Source organism: Schistocerca gregaria, chromosome 4, assembly GCF_023897955.1.
Source record: "Schistocerca gregaria isolate iqSchGreg1 chromosome 4, iqSchGreg1.2, whole genome shotgun sequence".
In the NCBI taxonomy this organism is placed as follows: Eukaryota; Metazoa; Arthropoda; class Insecta; order Orthoptera; family Acrididae; genus Schistocerca; species Schistocerca gregaria.
Genome location: NC_064923.1, coordinates 22,260,555 through 22,278,321, shown reverse-complemented (window position 1 = coordinate 22,278,321; position 17,767 = coordinate 22,260,555).

Below are 17,767 nucleotides of genomic sequence, written 5' to 3'. Positions count from 1 at the left end.
TGGAGGAAAGTGCGCATGGTGACTGTTGTATTCAATCTCGATGCAATTTCTGTGTTTCATCAACACTCTGATAGTCCACTGATTACAGAATGCCTCCAGATGTGCATCGGAAACTACTACTGGTCTTCCTGGGAACGATCAAAGCGTAAACGGTTTGAGACATTACTCCCATGGAGGAAAGTGCGCAAGGTGACTGTTGTATTCACTCCCGATGCATTTTCTGTGTTTCATTAACACTTTGAAGGTCCAAAGATTACAGAATGCCTCCAGATGTGCATCGGAAACTACTAGTGGTCTTTCAGGGAACGATCAAAGCGTAGACTGTTTGGGACATTACTCCCATGGAGGAAAGTGCTCATGGTGACTGTTGTATTCGATCCCGATGCAATTTCTGTGTTTCATCAACACTCTGATAGTCCACAGATTACAGAATGCCTCCAGATGTGCATCGCAAACTACTACTTGTCTTCCAGGGAACGATCAAAGCGCAGACTGTTTGAGACATTACACCCATGGAGGAAAATGCGCATGGTGACTGTTGTATTCAATCTCGATGCAATTTCTGTGTTTCATCAACACTCTGATAGTCCACAGATTGCAGAATGCCTCCAGATGTGCATCGGAAAATACTACTGGCCTTCCATGGAACGATCAAAGCGTAGACTCTTTGAGACATTACTCCCATGGATGAATGTGCGCATGGTGACTATTGTATTCAATCCCGAAGCAATTTCTGTGTTCCTAAACACTCTGATAGTCAACAGATTACAGAATGCCTCCAGATGTGTATCGGAAACTAATACTGGTCTTCCTGGGAACGATCAAAGCGTAGACTGTTTGAGACCTTACACCCATGGAGAAAACTGCGCATGGTGACTGTTGTATTCAATCCCGATGCAATTTCTGTGATTTATCAACAGTCTGATGCTCCACAGATTACAGAATGCCTCCAGATGTGCATCGGAAACTACTACTGGTCTTCCAGGGAACGATCAAAGCGTAGTTTCTTTGAGACAATACTCCCATGGAGGAAAGTGCGCAAGGTGACTGTTGTATTCAATCCCGATGCAATTTCTGTGTTTCATCAACACTTTGAGGGTCCACAGATCACAGAATGCCTCCAGATGTGCATTGGAAACTAATACTGGTCTTCCAGGGAACGATCAAAGCGTAAACTGTTTGAGACATTACACCCATGGAGGAAAGTGCGCATGGTGGCTGTTGTATTCAATCCCGATGCAATTTCTGAGTTTCATCAACACTTTGCAGTTCCACAGATTACAGAATGCCTCCAGATGTGCATCTGAAACTTCTATTGGTCTTCCAGGGAACGATAAAAGGGTAGACTGTTTGAGACTTTACTCCCATAAAGGAAAGTGCACATGGTGATTGTTGTATTCAATCCCGATGCAATTTCTGTGTTTTATCAACACTCTGATAGTCCACAGATTAGAGAATGCCTTCAGATGTGCATCGGAAACTACTACTGGTCTTCCAGGGAACGATCAAAGCGTAGACTGTTTGAGACATTACTCCCATGGAGGAAAGTGCGCTTGGTGATTGTTGTATTCAATCCCGATGCAATTTCTGTGCTTCATCAACACTCTGATAGTCCACAGATTACAGAATGCTTCCAGGTGTACATCGGAAACTACTACTGGTCTTCCAGGGAACGATAAAAGGGTAGACTGTTTGAGACATTACTCCCATGGAGGAAAGTGCGCATGGTGATTGTTGTATTCAATCCCGATGCAATTTCTGTGTTTTATCAACACTCTGATAGTCCACAGATTACAGAATGCCTTCAGATGTGCATCGGAAACTACTACTGGTCTTCCAGGGAACGATCAAAGCGTAGACTGTTTGAGACATTACTCCCATGGAGGAAAGTGCGCATGGTGACTGTTGTATCCAATCTCGATGCAATTTCTGTGTTTCATCAACACTCTGATAGTCCACAGATTACAGAATGCCTCCAGATGTGCATCGGAAATTACTACTGGTCTTCCAGGGAACGATCAAAGCGTAAACTGTTTGAGACATTACTCCCATGGAGAAAAGTGTGCATGGTGACTGTTGTATTCAATCCCGATGCAATTTCTGTTTTCATCTACTCTCTGATCGTCCACAGATTACAGAATGCCTCCAGATGCGCATCGGAATCTACTACTGGTCTTCCAGGGAACGATGAAAGCGTTGACTGTTTGAGACATTACTCCCTGGAGGAAAGTGCGCACGGTGACTGTTGTATTCAATCTCGATGCAATTCTGTGTTTCATCAACACCCTGATAGTCCGCAGATTACAGAATGCCTCCACATGTGCCTCGGAAACTACTACTGGTCTTCCTGGGAACGATCAAAGCGTAAACGGTTTGAGACATAACTCCCATGGAGGAAAGTGCGCAAGGTGACTGTTGTATTCACTCCCGATGCATTTTCTGTGTTTCATTAACACTTTGAAGGTCCAAAGATTACAGAATGCCTCCAGATGTGCATCGGAAACTACTAGTGGTCTTTCAGGGAACGATCAAAGCGTAGACTGTTTAGGACATTACTCCCATGGAGGAAAGTGCTCATGGTGACTGTTGTATTCGATCCCGATGCAATTTCTGTGTTTCATCAACACTCTGATAGTCCACAGATTACAGAATGCCTCCAGATGTGCATCGGAAATTACTACTTGTCTTCCAGGGAACGATCAAAGCGCAGACTGTTTGAGACTTTACACCCATGGAGGAAAGTGCGCATGGTGACTGTTGTATTCAATCTCGATGCAATTTCTGTGTTTCATCAACACTCTGATAGTCCACAGATTACAGAATGCCTCCAGATGTGCATCGGAAAATACTACTGGCCTTCCACGGAACGATCAAAGCGTAGACTCTTTGAGACATTACTCCCATGGATGAAAGTGCGCATGGTGACTATTGTATTCAATCCCGAAGCAATTTCTGTGTTCCTAAACACTCTGATAGTCAACAGATTACAGAATGCCTCCAGATGTGTATCGGAAACTAATACTGGTCTTCCTGGGAACGATCAAAGCGTAGACTGTTTGAGACCTTACACCCATGGAGAAAACTGCGCATGGTGACTGTTGTATTCAATCCCGATGCAATTTCTGTGATTTATCAACAGTCTGATGCTCCACAGATTACAGAATGCCTCCAGATGTGCATCGGAAACTACTACTGGTCTTCCAGGGAACGATCAAAGCGTAGTTTCTTTGAGACAATACTCCCATGTAGGAAAGTGCGCAAGGTGACTGTTGTATTCAATCCCGATGCAATTTCTGTGTTTCATCAACACTTTGAGGGTCCACAGATCACAGAATGCCTCCAGATGTGCATTGGAAACTACTACTGGTCCTCCAGGGAACGATCAAAGCGTAAACTGTTTGAGACATTACACCCATGGAGGAAAGTGCGCATGGTGGCTGTTGTATTCAATCCCGATGCAATTTCTGTGTTTCATCAACACTTTGCAGTTCCACAGATTACAGAATGCCTCCAGATGTGCATCTGAAACTTCTATTGGTCTTCCAGGGAACGATAAAAGGGTAGACAGTTTGAGACTTTACTCCCATAAAGGAAAGTGCACATGGTGATTGTTGTATTCAATCCCGATGCAATTTCTGTGTTTTATCAACACTCTGATAGTCCACAGATTATAGAATGCCTTCAGATGTACATCGGAAACTACTACTGGTCTTCCAGGGAACGATCAAAGCGTAGACTGTTTGAGACATTACTCCCATGGAGGAAAGTGCGCTTGGTGATTGTTGTATTCAATCCCGATGCAATTTCTGTGCTTCATCAACACTCTGATAGTCCACAGATTACAGAATGCTTCCAGATGTGCATCGGAAACTACTACTGGTCTTCCAGGGAACGATAAAAGGGTAGACTGTTTGAGAAATTACTCCCATGGAGGAAAGTGCGCATGGTGTTTGTTGTATTCAATCCCGATGCAATTTCTGTGTTTTATCAACACTCTGATAGTCCACAGATTACAGAATGCCTTCAGATGTGCATCGGAAACTACTACTGGTCTTCCAGGGAACGATCAAAGCGTAGACTGTTTGAGACATTACTCCCATGGAGGAAAGTGCGCATGGTGACTGTTGTATCCAATCTCGATGCAATTTCTGTGTTTCATCAACACACTGATAGTCCACAAATTACAGAATGCCTCCAGATGTGCATCGGAAACTACTACTGGTCTTCCAGGGAACGATCAAAGCGTAAACTGTTTGAGACATTACTCCCATGGAGAAAAGTGTGCATGGTGACTGTTGTATTCAATCCCGATGCTATTTCTGATTTCATCTACTCTCTGATCGTCCACAGATTACAGAATGCCTCCAGATGCGCATCGGAATCTACTACTGGTCTTCCAGGGAACGATGAAAGCGTAAACTGTTTGAGACATTACTCCCTGGAGGAAAGTGCGCATGGTGACTCTTGTATTCAATCTCGATGCAATTCTGTGTTTCATCAACTCTCTGATCGTCTACAGATTACAGAATGCCTCCAAATGTGCATCGGAAACTACTACTGGTCTTCCAGGGAACGATGAAAGCGTAGACTGTTTGAGACATTACTCCTATGGAGGAAAGTGCACATGGGGACTGTTGTATTCAATCTCGATGCAATTTCTGTATTTCATCTACACTCTGATAGTCCACAGATTGCAGAATGCCTCCAGATGTGCATCGAAAACTACTACTGGTCTTCCAGGGAACGATCAAAGCGTAAACTGTTTGAGACATTACTCCCATGTAGGAAAGTGCGCATGGTGAATGTTGTATTCAATCCCGTTGCAATTTCTGTGTTTCGTCAACTCTGATAGTCCACAGATTACAGAATGCCTCCAGATGTGCATCGGAAACTACTACTGGTCTTCCATCGAACGATTAAAGCGTAGACTGTTTGAGACATTACACCCCGTGAGGAAAGTGCGCATGGTGACTGTTGTATTCAATCCCGATGCAATTTCTGTGTTTCATCAACTCTCTGATCGTGTACAGATTACAGAATGCCTCCAAATGTGCATCGGAAACTACCACTGGTCTTCCAGGGAACGATGAAAGCGTAGACTGTTTGTGACATTACTCCCATGGAGGAAAGTGCGCATGGTGACTGTTGTATTCAATCACGATGCAATATCTGTGTTTCATCAACACTCTGATTGTCAACAGATTGCAGAATGCCTCCAGATGTGCATCGGAAACTACGACTGGTCTTCCAGGGAACGATCAAAGTGTAGACTGTTTGAGACATTACTACCATGGAGAAATGTGCGCATGGTGACTGTTGTATTCAATCTCGATGCAATTTCTGTGTTTCATCAACACTCTGATAGTCCACTGATTACAGAATGCCTCCACATGTGCATCGGAAACTACTACTGGTCTTCCTGGGAACGATCAAAGCGTAAACGGTTTGAGACATTACTCCCATGGAGGAAAGTGCGCAAAGTGACTGTTGTATTCACTTCCGATGCATTTTCTGTGTTTCATTAACACTTTGAAGGTCCAAAGATTACAGAATGCCTCCAGATGTGCATCGGAAACTACTAGTGGTCTTCCAGGGAACGATCAAAGCGTAGACTGTTTGGGACATTACTCCCATGGAGGAAAGTGCTCATGGTGACTGTTGTATTCGATCCCGATGCAATTTCTGTGTTTCATCAACACTCTGATAGTCCACAGATTACAGAATGCCTCCAGATGTGCATCGGAAACTACTACTTGTCTTCCAGGGAACGATCAAAGCGCAGACTGTTTGAGACATTACACCCATGGAGGAAAGTGGGCATGGTGACTGTTGTATTCAATCTCGATGCAATTTCTGTGTTTCATCAACACTCTGATAGTCCACAGATTACAGAATGCCTCCAGATGTGCATCGGAAAATACTACTGGCCTTCCACGGAACGATCAAAGCGTAGACTCTTTCAGACATTACTCCCATGGATGAAAGTGCGCATGGTGACTATTGTATTCAATCCCGAAGCAATTTCTGTGTTCCTAAACACTCTGATAGTCAACAGATTACAGAATGCCTCCAGATGTGTATCGGAAACTAATACTGGTCTTCCTGGGAACGATCAAAGCGTAGACTGTTTGAGACATTACACCCATGGAGAAAACTGCGCATGGTGACTGTTGTATTCAATCCCGATGGAATTTCTGTGATTTATCAACAGTCTGATGCTCCACAGATTACAGAATGCCTCCAGATGAGCATCGGAAACTACTACTGGTCTCCCAGGGAACGATCAAAGCGTAGTTTCTTTGAGACATTACTCCCATGGAGGAAAGTGCGCAAGGTGACTGTTGTATTCAATCCCGATGCAATTTCTGTGTTTCATCAACACTTTGAAGGTCCACAGATCACAGAATGCCTCCAGATGTGCATTGGAAACTACTACTGGTCTTCCAGGGAACGATCAAAGCGTAAACTGTTTGAGACATTACACCCATGCAGGAAAGTGCGCATGGTGGCTGTTGTATTCAATCCCGATGCAATTTCTGTGTTTCATCAACACTTTGCAGTTCCACAGATTACAGAATGCCTCCAGATGTGCATCCGAAACTTCTATTGGTGTTCCAGGGAACGATAAAAGGGTAGACTGTTTGAGACATTACTCCAATAAAGGAAAGTGCACATGGTGATTGTTGTATTCAATCCCGATGCAATTTCTGTGTTTTATCAACACTCTGATAGTCCACAGATTATAGAGTGCCTTCAGATGTTCATCGGAAACTACTACTGGTCTTCCAGGGAACGATAAAAGGGTAGACTGTTTGAGACATTACTCCCATGGAGGAAAGTGCGCATGGTGATTGTTGAATTCAATCCCGATGCAATTTCTGTGTTTTATCAACACTCTGATAGTCCACAGATTACAGAATGCCTTCAGATGTGCATCGGAAACTACTACTGGTCTTCCAGGGAACGATCAAAGCGTAGACTGTTTGAGACATTACTCCCATGGAGGAAAATGCGCATGGTGACTGTTGTATCCAATCTCGATGCAATTTCTGTGTTTCATCAACACTCTGATAGTCCACAGATTACAGAATGCCACCAGATGTGCATCGGAAACTACTACTGGCCTTCCAGGGAACGATCAAAGCGTAAACTGTTTGAGACATTACTCCCATGGAGAAAAGTGTGCATGGTGACTGTTGTATTCAATCCCGATGCAATTTCTATTTTCATCTACTCTCTAATCGTCCACAGATTACAGAATGCCTCCAGATGCGCATCGGAATCTACTACTGGTCTTCCAGGGAACGATGAAAGCGTAGGCTGTTTGAGACATTACTCCCCTGGAGGAAAGTGCGCACGGTGACTGTTGTATTCAATCTCGATGCAATTCTGTGTTTCATCAAGACTCTGATAGTCCACAGATTACAGAATGCCTCCAGATGTGCATCGGAAACTACTACTGGTCTTCCAGGGAACGATCAAAGCGTAAACTGTTTGAGACATTACTCCCATGGAGAAAAGTGTGCATGGTGACTGTTGTATTCAATCCCGATGCAATTTCTGATTTCATCTACTCTCTGATCGTCCACAGATTACAGAATGCCTCCAGATGCGCATCGGAATCTACTACTGGTCTTCCAGGGAACGATGAAAGCGTAGACTGTTTGAGACATTACTCCCTGGAGGATAGTGCGCATGGTGACTCTTGTATTCAATCTCGATGCAATTCTGTGTTTCATCAACACCCTGATAGTCCGCAGATTACAGAATGCCTCCAAATGTGCATCGGAAACTACTACTGGTCTTCCAGGGAACGATGAAAGCGTAGACTGTTTGAGACATTACTCCTATGGAGGAAAGTGCACATGGGGACTGTTGTATTCAATCTCGATGCAATTTCTGTATTTCATCTACACTCTGATAGTCCACAGATTGCAGAATGCCTCCAGATGTGCATCGAAAACTACTACTGGTCTTCCAGGGAACGATCAAAGCGTAAACTGTCTGAGACATTACTCCCATGTAGGAAAGTGCGCATGGTGAATGTTGTATTCAATCCCGTTGCAATTTCTGTGTTTCGTCAACTCTGATAGTCCACAGATTACAGAATGCCTCCAGATGTGCATCGGAAACTACTACTGGTCTTCCATCGAACGATTAAAGCGTAGACTGTTTGAGACATTACACCCAGTGAGGAAAGTGCGCATGGTGACTGTTGTATTCAATCCCGATGCAATTTCTGTGTTTCATCAACTCTCTGATCGTGTACAGATTACAGAATGCCTCCAAATGTGCATCGGAAACTACCACTGGTCTTCCAGGGAACGATGAAAGCGTAGACTGTTTGTGACATTACTCCCATGGAGGAAAGTGCGCATGGTGACTGTTGTATTCAATCACGATGCAATATCTGTGTTTCATCAACACTCTGATTGTCAACAGATTGCAGAATGCCTCCAGATGTGCATCGAAAACTACGACTGGTCTTCCAGGGAACGATCAAAGTGTAGACTGTTTGAGACATTACTACCATGGAGAAATGTGCGCATGGTGACTGTTGTATTCAATCTCGATGCAATTTCTGTGTTTCATCAACACTCTGATAGGCCACTGATTACAGAATGCCTCCAGATGTGCATCGGAAACTACTACTGGTCTTCCTGGGAACGATCAAAGCGTAAACGGTTTGAGACATTACTCCCATGGAGGAAAGTGCGCAAAGTGACTGTTGTATTCACTTCCGATGCATTTTCTGTGTTTCATTAACACTTTGAAGGTCCAAAGATTACAGAATGCCTCCAGATGTGCATCGGAAACTACTAGTGGTCTTCCAGGGAACGATCAAAGCGTAGACTGTTTGGGACATTACTCCCATGGAGGAAAGTGCTCATGGTGACTGTTGTATTCGATCCCGATGCAATTTCTGTGTTTCATCAACACTCTGATAGTCCACAGATTACAGAATGCCTCCAGATGTGCATTGGAAACTACTACTTGTCTTCCAGGGAACGATCAAAGCGCAGACTGTTTGAGACATTACACCCATGGAGGAAAGTGCGCATGGTGACTGTTGTATTCAATCTCGATGCAATTTCTGTGTTTCATCAACACTCTGATAGTCCACAGATTACAGAATGCCTCCAGATGTGCATCGGAAAATACTACTGGCCTTCCACGGAACGATCAAAGCGTAGACTCTTTGAGACATTACTCCCATGGATGAAAGTGCGCATGGTGACTATTGTATTCAATCCCGAAGCAATTTCTGTGTTCCTAAACACTCTGATAGTCAACAGATTACAGAATGCCTCCAGATGTGTATCGGAAACTAATACTGGTCTTCCTGGGAACGATCAAAGCGTAGACTGTTTGAGACATTACACCCATGGAGAAAACTGCGCATGGTGACTGTTGTATTCAATCCCGATGGAATTTCTGCGATTTATCAACAGTCTGATGCTCCACAGATTACAGAATGCCTCCAGATGAGCATCGGAAACTACTACTGGTCTCCCAGGGAACGATCAAAGCGTAGTTTCTTTGAGACATTACTCCCATGGAGGAAAGTGCGCAAGGTGACTGTTGAATTCAATCCCGATGCAATTTCTGTGTTTCATCAACACTTTGAAGGTCCACAGATCACAGAATGCCTCCAGATGTGCATTGGAAACTACTACTGGTCTTCCAGGGAACGATCAAAGCGTAAACTGTTTGAGACATTACACCCATGGAGGAAAGTGCGCATGGTGGCTGTTGTATTCAATCCCGATGCAATTTCTGTGTTTCATCAACACTTTGCAGTTCCACAGATTACAGAATGCCTCCAGATGTGCATCTGAAACTTCTATTGGTCTTCCAGGGAACGATAAAAGGGTAGACTGTTTGAGACATTACTCCAATAAAGGAAAGTGCACATGGTGATTGTTGTATTCATTCCCGATGCAATTTCTGTGTTTTATCAACACTCTGATAGTCCACAGATTATAGAATGCCTTCAGATGTTCATCGGAAACTACTACTGGTCTTCCAGGGAACGATCAAAGTGTAGACTGTTTGAGACATTACTCCCATGGAGGAAAGTGCGCATGGTGATTGTTGTATTCAATCCCGATGCAATTTCTGTGCTTCATCAACACTCTGATAGTCCACAGATTACAGAATGCTTCCAGATGTGCATCGGAAACTACTACTGGTCTTCCAGGGAACGATAAAAGGGTAGACTGTTTGAGACATTACTCCCATGGAGGAAAGTGCGTATGGTGATTGTTGAATTCAATCCCGATGCAATTTCTGTGTTTTATCAACACTCTGATAGTCCACAGATTACAGAATGCCTTCAGATGTGCATCGGAAACTACTACTGGTCTTCCAGGGAACGATCAAAGCGTAGACTGTTTGAGACATTACTCCCATGGAGGAAAGTGCGCATGGTGACTGTTGTATCCAATCTCGATGCAATTTCTGTGTTTCATCAACACTCTGATAGTCCACAGATTACAGAATGCCACCAGATGTGCATCGGAAACTACTACTGGCCTTCCAGGGAACGATCAAAGCGTAAACTGTTTGAGACATTACTCCCATGGAGAAAAGTGTGCATGGTGACTGTTGTATTCAATCCCGATGCAATTTCTATTTTCATCTACTCTCTAATCGTCCACAGATAACAGAATGCCTCCAGATGCGCATCGGACTCTACTACTGGTCTTCCAGGGAACGATGAAAGCGTAGGCTGTTTGAGACATTACTCCCCTGGAGGAAAGTGCGCACGGTGACTGTTGTATTCAATCTCGATGCAATTCTGTGTTTCATCAACACTCGGATAGTCCGCAGATTACAGAATGCCTCCAGATGTGCCTCGGAAACTACTACTGGTCTTCCAGGGAACGTTAAAAGCGTAAACTGTTTGAGACATTACTCGCATGGAGGAAAGTGCGCATGGTGACTGTTGTATTCAATCCCGATGCAATATCTGTGTTTCATCAACTCTCTGATCGTCTACAGATTACAGAATGCCTCCAAATGTGCATCGAAAACTACTACTGGTCTTCCAGGGAACGATCACAGCGTAAACTGTTTGAGACATTACTCCCATGGAGGAAAGTGCGCATGGTGACTGTTGTATTCAATCCCGATGCAATATCTGTGTTTCATCAACACTCTGATAGTCAACAGATTTCAGAATGCCTCCAGATGTGCATCGGAAACTACGACTGGTCTTCCAGGGAACGATCAAAGTGTAGACTGTTTGAGACATTACTACCATGGAGAAATGTGCGCATGGTGACTGTTGCATTCAATCTCGATGCAATTTCTGTGTTTCATCAACACTCTGATAGTCCACAGATTACAGAATGCCTCCAGATGTGCATCGGAAACTACTACTGGTCTTCCAGGGAACGATCAAATCGTAAAATGATTGAGACATTACTCCCATGGAGGAAAGTGCGCATGGTGACTGTTGTATTCACTCCCGATACAATTTCTGTTTTTCGTCAACTCTCTGATCGTCCACAGATTACAGAATGCCTCCAGATGTGCATCGGAAACTACTACTGGTCTTCCAGGGAACGATCAAAGCGTAGTTTCTTTGAGACATTACTCCCATGGAGGAAAGTGCGCAAGGTGAATGTTGTATTAAATCCCGATGCAATTTCTGTGTTTCATCAACACTTTGAAGGTCCACAGACCACAGAATGCCTCCAGATGTGCATTGGAAACTACTACTGGTCTTCCAGGGAACGATCAAAGCGTAGACTGTTTGAGACATTACTCCCATGGAGGAAAGTGCGCATGGTGACTGTTGTATCCAATCTCGATGCAATTTCTGTGTTTCATCAACACTCTGATAGTCCACAGATTACAGAATGCCACCAGATGTGCATCGGAAACTACTACTGGTCTTCCAGGGAACGATCAAAGCGTAAACTGTTTGAGACATTACTCCCATGGAGAAAAGTGTGCATGGTGACTGTTGTATTCAATCCCGATGCAATTTCTATTTTCATCTACTCTCTAATCGTCCACAGATTACAGAATGCCTCCAGATGCGCATCGGAATCTACCACTGGTCTTCCAGGGAACGATGAAAGCGTAGGCTGTTTGAGACATTACTCCCCTGGAGGAAAGTGCGCACGGTGACTCTTGTATTCAATCTCGATGCAATTCTGTGTTTCATCAACACTCTGATAGTCAACAGATTTCAGAATGCCTCCAGATGTGCATCGGAAACTACGACTGGTCTTCCAGGGAACGATCAAAGTGTAGACTGTTTGAGACATTACTACCATGGAGAAATGTGCGCATGGTGACTGTTGCATTCAATCTCGATGCAATTTCTGTGTTTCATCAACACTCTGATAGTCCACAGATTACAGAATGCCTCCAGATGTGCATCGGAAACTACTACTGGTCTTCCAGGGAACGATCAAATCGTAAAATGATTGAGACATTACTCCCATGGAGGAAAGTGCGCATGGTGACTTTTGTATTCAATCCCGATGCAATATCTGTGTTTCGACAACTCTGATCGTCCACAGATTACAGAATGCCTCCAGACGCGGATCGGAAACTACTACTGCTCTTCCATAGAACGATCAAAGCGTAGACTGTTTGAGACAACACTCCCATGGAGGAAAGTGCACATGGTGACTGTTGTATTCAATCTCGATGCAATATCTGTGTTTCATCAACACTCTGATAGTCCACAGATTGCAGAATGCCTCCAGATGTGCATCGAAAACTACTACTGGTCTTCCAGGGAACGATCAAAGCGTAAACTGTTTGAGACATTACTCCCATGGAGGAAAGTGCGTATGGTGACTGTTGTATTCACTCCCGATACAATTTCTGTTTTTCGTCAACTCTCTGATCGTCCACAGATTACAGAATGCCTCCAGATGTGCATCGGAAACTACTACTGGTCTTCCAGGGAACGATCAAAGCGTAGTTTCTTTGAGACATTACTCCCATGGAGGAAAGTGCGCAAGGTGAATGTTGTATTAAATCCCGATGCAATTTCTGTGTTTCATCAACACTTTGAAGGTCCACAGACCACAGAATGCCTCCAGATGTGCATTGGAAACTACTACTGGTCTTCCAGGGAACGATCAATCCGTAAACTGTTTGAGACATTACACCCATGGAGGAAAGTGCGCATGGTGGCTGTTGTATTCAATCCCGATGCAATTTCTGTGTTTCATCAACACTCTGATAGTCCACAGATTACAGAAAGCCACGAGATGTGCATCAGAAAATACTACTGGTCTTCCCGGGAACGATCAAAGCTTAGACTGTTTCAGACATTAGTCACATACAGGAAAGTGCGGATGGTGACTCTTGTATTCAATCCCGATGCAATTTCTGTGTTTTATCAACACTCAGATAGCCCACAGATAACGGAATGCCTCCACATGTGCATCGGAAACTACTACTGGACTTCCAGGGAACGATCAAAGCGTAGTCCCTTTGAGACATTACTCCCATGGAGGAAAGTGCGCATGGTGATTGTTGTATTCAATCCCGATGCAATTTCTGTGTTTTATCAACACTCTGATAGTCCACAGATTACAGAATGCCTTCAGATGTGCATCGGAAACTACTACTGGTCTTCCAGGGAACGATGAAAGCGTAGACTGTTTGAGACATTACTCCCTCGGAGGAAAGTGCGCACGGTGACTGTTGTATTCAATCTCGATGCAATTCTGTGTTTCATCAACACTCTGATAGTCCGCAGATTACGGAATGCCTCCAGATGTGCCTCGGAAACTACTACTGGTCTTCCAGGGAACGTTAAAAGCGTAAACTGTTTGAGACATTACTCGCATGGAGGAAAGTGCGCATGGTGACTGTTGTATTCAATCCCGATGCAATTTCTGTGTTTCATCAACTCTCTGATCGTCTACAGATTACAGAATGCCTCCAAATGTGCATCAGAAACTACTACTGGTCTTCCAGGGAACGATGAAGGCGTACACTGTTTGAGACATTACTCCTATGGAGGAAAGTGCGCATGGTGACTGTTGTATTCAATCCCGATGCAATTTCTGTGTTTCATCAACACTTTGAAGGTCCACAGATTACAGAATGCCTCCAGATGTGCATCGGAAACTACTACTGGTCTTCCATGGAACGATCAAACCACTCCCATAGAGGAAAGTGCGCATGGTGACTGTTGAATTCAATCTCGATGCAATTTCTGTGTTTCATCAACACTTTGCAGTTCCACAGATTACAAAATGCCTCCAGATGTGCATCTGAAACTACTGTTGGTCTTCCAGGGAAGGATCAAAGCGTAGACTGTTTGAGACATTACTCCCATGGAGGAAAGTGCGCCTGGTGACTGTTGTATTCAATCCCGATGAAATTTCTGTGTTTTATCAACACTCAGATAGCCCACAGATTACAGAATGCCTCCAGATGTGCATCGGAAACTACTACTGGACTTCCAGGGAACGATCAAAGCGTAGTCTCTTTGAGACATTACTCCCATGGAGGAAAGTGCGATGGTGACTGTTGAATTCAATCCCGATGCAATTTCTGTGTTTCATCAACACTCTGATAGTCCAAAGATTACAGAATGCTTCCAGAGGTGCATCGGAAACTACTACTGGTCTTCCAGGGAACGATAAAAGGGTAGACTGTTTGAGACATTACTCCCATGGAGGAAAGTGCGCATGGTGATTGTTGTATTCAATCCCGATGCAATTTCTGAGTTTTATCAACACTCTGATAGTCCACAGATTACAGAATGCCTTCAGATGTGCATCGGAAACTACTACTGGTCTTCCAGGGAACGATGAAAGCGTAGACTGTTTGAGACATTACTCCCTCGGAGGAAAGTGCGCACGGTGACTGTTGTATTCAATCTCGATGCAATTCTGTGTTTCATCAACACTCTGATAGTCCGCAGATTACAGAATGCCTCCAGATGTGCCTCGGAAACTACTACTGGTCTTCCAGGGAACGTCAAAAGCGTAAACTGTTTGAGACATTACTCGCATGGAGGAAAGTGCGCATGGTGACTGTTGTATTCAATCCCGATGCAATTTCTGTGTTTCATCAACTCTCTGATCGTCTACAGATTACAGAATGCCTCCAAATGTGCGTCGGAAACTACTACTGGTCTTCCAGGGAACGATGAAAGCGTACACTGTTTGAGACATTACTCCTATGGAGGAAAGTGCGCATGGTGACTGTTGTATTCAATCCCGATGCAATTTCTGTGTTTCATCAACACTTTGAAGGTCCACAGATTCCAGAATGCCTCCAGATTGCATCGGATACTACTACTGGTCTTCCATGGAACGATCAAACCACTCCCATAGAGGAAAGTGCGCATGGTGACTGTTGTATTCAATCTCGATGCAATTTCTGTGTTTCATCAAAATTCTGATAGTCCACAGATTGCAGAATGCCTCCAGATGCGCATCGGGAACTACTACTGGTCTTCCATCGAACGTTAAAAGCGTAAACTGTTTGAGACATTACTCGCATGGAGGAAAGTGCGCATAGTGACTGTTGTATTCAATCCTGATGCAATTTCTGTGTTTCATCAACTCTCTGATCGTCTACAGATTACAGAATGCATCCAAATGTGCATCGAAAACTACTACTGGTCTTCCAGGGAACGATCAAAGCGTAAACTGTTTGAGACATTACTCCCATGGAGGAAAGTGCGCATGATTACAGTTGTATTCAATCCCGAAGCTATTTCTGTGTTCCTGAACACTCTGATAGTCCACAGATTACTGAATGCCTCCAGACGTGGATCGGAAACTACTACTGCTCTTCCATAGAACGATCGAAGCGTAGACTGTTTGAGACAACACTCCCATGGAGGAAAGTGCACATGGTGACTGTTGTATTCAATCTCGATGCAATTTCTGTGTTTCATCAACACTCTGATAGTCCACAGATTGCAGAATGCCTCCAGATGTGCATCGAAAACTACTACTGGTCTTCCAGGGAACGATCAAAACGTAAACTGTTTGAGACATTACTCCCATGGAGGAAAGTGCGCATGGTGACTGTTGTATTCACTCCCGATACAATTTCTGTTTTTCGTCAACTCTCTGATCGTCCACAGATTACAGAATGCCTCCAGATGTGCATCGGAAACTACTACTGGTCTTCCAGGGAACGATCAAAGCGTAGTTTCTTTGAGACATTACTCCCATGGAGGAAAGTGCGCAAGGTGAATGTTGTATTAAATCCCGATGCAATTTCTGTGTTTCATCAACACTTTGAAGGTCCACAGACCACAGAATGCCTCCAGATGTGCATTGGAAACTACTACTGGTCTTCCAGGGAACGATCAAAGCGTAAACTGTTTGAGACATTACACCCATGGAGGAAAGTGCGCATGGTGGCTGTTGTATTCAATCCCGATGCAATTTCTGTGTTTCATCAACACTCTGATAGTCCACAGATTACAGAATGCCTCCAGATGTGCATCGGAAACTACTAATGGTCTTTCAGGGAACGATCAAAGCGAAAACTCTTTGAGACACTACACCCATGGAGGAGAGTGCACATGGTAACTGTTGTAATCAATCCCGATGCATTTTCTGTGTTTCATCAACACTCTGATAGTCCACAGATTACAGAAAGCCACGAGATGTGCAACAGAAAATACGACTGGTCTTCCCGGGAACGATCAAAGCTTAGACTGTTTCAGACATTAGTCACATACAGGAAAGTGCGGATGGTGACTCTTGTATTCAATCCCGATGCAATTTCTGTGTTTTATCAACACTCAGATAGCCCACAGATTACAGAATGCCTCCAGATGTGCATCGGAAACTACTACTGGACTTCCAGGGAACGATCAAAGCGTAGTCTCTTTGAGACATTACTCCCATGGAGGAAAGTGCGCATGGTGATTGTTGTATTCAATCCCGATGCAATTTCTGTGTTTTATCAACACTCTGATAGTCCACAGATTACAGAATGCCTTCAGATGTGCATCGGAAACTACTACTGGTCTTCCAGGGAACGATGAAAGCGTAGACTGTTTGAGATATTACTCCCTCGGAGGAAAGTGCGCACGGTGACTGTTGTATTCAATCTCGATGCAATTCTGTGTTTCATCAACACTCTGATAGTCCGCAGATTACAGAATGCCTCCAGATGTGCCTCGGAAACTACTACTGGTCTTCCAGGGAACGTTAAAAGCGTAAACTGTTTGAGACATTACTCGCATGGAGGAAAGTGCGCATGGTGACTGTTGTATTCAATCCCGATGCAATTGCTGTGTTTCATCAACTCTCTGATCGTCTACAGATTACAGAATGCCTCCAAATGTGCATCAGAAACTACTACTGGTCTTCCAGGGAACGATGCAGGCGTACACTGTTTGAGACATTACTCCTATGGAGGAAAGTGCGCATGGTGACTGTTGTATTCAATCCCGATGCAATTTCTGTGTTTCATCAACACTTTGAAGGTCCACAGATTACAGAATGCCTCCAGATGTGCATCGGAAACTACTACTGGTCTTCCATGGAACGATCAAACCACTCCCATAGAGGAAAGTGCGCATGGTGACTGTTGAATTCAATCTCGATGCAATTTCTGTGTTTCATCAACACTTTCTAGTTCCACAGATTACAGAATGCCTCCAGATGTGCATCTGAAACTACTGTTGGTCTTCCAGGGAAGGATCAAAGCGTAGACTGTTTGAGACATTACTCCCATGGAGGAAAGTGCGCCTGGTGACTGTTGTATTCAATCCCGATGAAATTTCTGTGTTTTATCAACACTCAGA